Raw genomic sequence first — 4195 nt, forward strand, 5'->3', positions numbered from 1 at the left:
GTCGAATTAAGTCTGGTGATGCTGAGGGAATTAGATTAGGAAATGAGACACTTAAAGTAGTTAAGGGGTTTTGCTATTTGGGGAGCAAAATAACTGATGATGGTCGAAGTAGAGAGGATATAAAAGGTAGACTGGAAATGGCAAGAAAAGCGTTTCTGAAGAAGAGAAATTTGTTAACATCGAGTATAGATTTAAGTGTCAGGAAGTCGTTTCTGAAAGTATTTGTATGGAGTGTAGCCATGTATGGAAGTGAAACATGGACGATAAATAGTTTAGACAAGAAGAGAATAGAAGCTTTCGAAATGTGGTGCTACAGAAGAATGCTGAAGATTAGATGGGTAGATCACATAACTAATGAGGAAGTATTGAATAGAATTGGGGAGAAGAGGAGTTTGTGGCACAACTTGACGAGAAGAAGGGACCGGTTGGTAGGACATGTTCTGAGGCATCAAGGGATCACAAATTTAGCATTGGAGGGCAGTGTGGAGGGTAAAAATCATAGAGGGCGACCAAGAAATGAATACACTAAGCAAATTCAGAAGGACGTAGGTTGCAGCAAGGACTGGGAGATGAAGAAGCTCGCACAGGATAGAGTAGCATGGAGAGCTGCATCACACCAGTCTCAGGACTGAAGACTACAACAACAACAGATAAGTAATTAAAGATAATTGAGAGTCACTGTAGACCGACCATTTTGATAGTTTTCTCTCTTGTGAAACTTAATTTAAACCTAGATTATAGATGTGATATGGCATAGGTCATCCTTCGATACATTGTAGAACTTGTAAATCCATTCAGGGAATATTCCTTCACATTCTTGTTGGACGCAGTTGGTTTTTATCATCCTGTATTAAAACATTTCCTTTTATCAATAGTGCAATTTATAAACAATGTTTTGTGAGTAGAATAAAATTTCCAATGGTAAACTTAACTGCTTCTTCGACGTTATTTTACCAGCTAACTAAAAATAGGAAAGCCTTGAACCCTTTCCACTAAATTTAGTTAGTATTAAGATTCTTCTACAGGGCGTGCAGTGGAGCTGACGCTGAATTAATTAAGTATTTGGTTATATCATCGCTAGTCTCACTGAACTCTTCTGAACTCTACATGTCATGTGTGGTCTGACGTCCCTTACCAGCAACAGGTCCCAGGTTCAAACTAGTCAATTCCCTAAAAAACACGCTCAGAGCGTCGTTGCGCGAAAGTGGTAGGGAGACACGATATAGAACAACAGACACCTCGCAGAATGTTAGACGTAGTTCTGGTGTTACTTTTAATTGCCGTTTACTCATGTTCTATTGGACGAGAGCACATAGTAAGAACTAAATCTGTGTTTTGGTTGATACTATATCGACATACAACGTTTGGTACCGATCTGAGTGTCTGACATCTGGGGGTTTGGGTGTTACGAGGACAGTTGGTTGCCTAGTTGTTTTTTCTGCGACGTGATAAACGGTGCCGTATCACAAAACTGAAGAGAATAGAAGCTTTCCAAAAGTGGTGCTACAGAAAAATGCTGAAGATTAGATGGGTAGACCACATAACTAATGAGGAGGTATTGAATAGAATTGGGGGGGAAAAGAAATTTGTGGCACAATATGACTAGAAGAAGGGATCGGTTGGTAGTACATGTTTTTATGCATCAAGGGATCACCAATTTAGTATTGGAGGGCACCGCGGAGGGCAAAAATCGTATAGGGAGACCAAGAGATAAATACACTAAGCAGATTCAGAAGGATGTAGGTTGCAGTAGGTACTGGAAGATGAAGAAGCTTGCACAGGATAGAGCAGAATGGACAGCTGCGTCAAACCAGTTTCTGGATTGAAAACGACAGCAACAACATCACAGAATTTGGGCAACAGAAGTAGCACATGTTTGTTCAAAGACTGAGAGAAAATTGTTGCCTGTTTTTAACACTGATCTGTTTTAAGTTGTAAATAGTCTTCACGGGTTTGCCGCCGGGTCAGGTTGTGTAAATTCCACAATATTTCCTCGGAGCAACTGTCCGACATCTTCAGGTTGAAGTTCTCGCGTATTTCCTTCTATCTGTATATGCTGATGTGGACTGATGTTCAGATACAAAGATATATGCTATCAGAGGATGCAACAGACGAGGCCTGTGGACTACACAAGGAAAAATACAGTGGCCTTTATCACTGTAGTTTATATAAATTGATATTTCACTGAAACTTCTTTCGCCGACTTATTTTTTATCGAGTTTCTTAATAATTTTATTTAAACTGTAATTAATTTGAATCTTGTGTAAGTAACTCATTGCCATTTCAATGGGCCTGGTTATAATACCTTTTAAGTGTTCGACTTTTGAACTCAGTATGAATCGGAATTAGACTGTTTCATTATGGCATTAAATTCATTTAAAAATTTTATTGTATTTGAGTTTTATTAGCAATTCTTTGCTATGATAAATTAAGAATTCAGTTATTTAAGCAGACTGTTTATTCAAATAAACCATATTCTCGTCAAAGCGGTTAATAAATGTATAAATTTTGTACTTCTAAACCGAGGTCAGTCAGTCGAGTCCACTATTCATTCCTAATGGACCTACTGCATGTAACAGTACAAAATGAGTATCTCATTCACTTTACTTCGGACATCGTCTGTTATTTTGCTGTAAAAATAAAGAAACTCGTCTAACACTTTTAGTGTCTTACTTGTTTATCCGTATCCCTCGGCATCATCTGATTTAATTTGGCTAAACTACTTTACGTTTCCTTTATTTCTGTTGACTTTCATCTAATCCGCTACTTCCAAGATACTCTCCATTCCTTTCAGCTGATAATCTGTCCTTTACCGTCGGTGATAGACTTACAATGCTAGCGGCAAACCTCGAAGTTTTTATTCCTTCTGATTCTTAATTCCGTTTACAGAGCTCACCTGCCTTTTGTTTCACAGTTTTCTCGATGTACAAACTGAACAATCCTTCACATAGATCACATTCCTATTTCGCTCCCTTCTCAACCACTGCTTTCATGTCCTTCAACTCTTGCGATTACAGTCTGGTTACTATACAGGCTGTTGATAATCTTTAGCTTCCTGACTTGACTCTGCTTCGCACCTTATGCCCATACAGGGGTGTAATCGTATAGATACGTGATTCGTGTCTGTTGAATTATTGAAAGCTATTGATAAGCTTCGTACGTTAGAATTCGACTGCGAGAATGTACTGCAAAATCTGACTAGGATAAAGTAACTGGAAAGTGATTACCTGGTTCCCTGTCTGTTGAAACATTCGTAATGGCAAGAATGCTGTCTGAATTCAACACTGTGAATCATCAAACTTTTAAACTGACAAACTCCCGCTGGAAAAACTCAATGTTTTTTTTTTCTTATATAATTTTGGCTTACCTGTTGCACAGTGGAAACACCGTGACACTGCTCTTCTCTTGAAAGCGCTTCGCTTTTGCTGAGCTCCGACTAACTACTGAAATGCGCCTAGTCCAGTTCGCTCTCTTTTTTAAAAAAATCCAAAGCATACATGATTGATAACGAATCTGAATAAGTAAAAATATCTCATATTTTGGCATGGACTTTGGATGCGGAGCCGGCCGCGGTGGTCTAGCGCTCAGTCCGGAACCGCGCGACTGCTACGGTCGCAGGTTCGAATCCTGCCTCGGGCATGGATGTGTGTGATGTCTTTAGGTTAGTTAGGTTTAAGTAGTTCTAAGTTCTAGGGGACTGATGACCACAGATGTTAAGTCCCATAGTGCTCAGAGCCCTTTGAACCCTTTGGATGCGGACAATGACTTGGGATAAATAATAGCATCAAATGTAACTAATTTTCTGATTAGAAAAATTATATATTGAACAGTTCTCTCTTTCCTTGCTTCACAAACATTAACACACAAATAATTCTTGAGTGGAGGAACGTAAGAAGCATTTAACATCAAATGAGATATTTTCTAAAAGCAATTCGTAAGAATGACATTAAATACGTATATTACCAGTTGTTCCCACCCTCAAATTCAAACTGAAAACTGCGCATGACCGTTTATCTTTCCCTGTACTCGAGTCTTTGAATGTCTGAACCAAGAATATGTACCTGTAAGCTGCCGGAATAAAGCACAAAATCTGAAATCTATAATCTTAAATTAACTCCTCTTCTATTACTCAGTAAACAGTTATAATAAAATATTTTTCTCAAAATGCTTCAGTCTCTTTCATCATGTCAAATAA

Source organism: Schistocerca serialis, chromosome 2 (assembly GCF_023864345.2).
Source record: "Schistocerca serialis cubense isolate TAMUIC-IGC-003099 chromosome 2, iqSchSeri2.2, whole genome shotgun sequence".
Taxonomy (NCBI): domain Eukaryota; kingdom Metazoa; phylum Arthropoda; class Insecta; order Orthoptera; family Acrididae; genus Schistocerca; species Schistocerca serialis.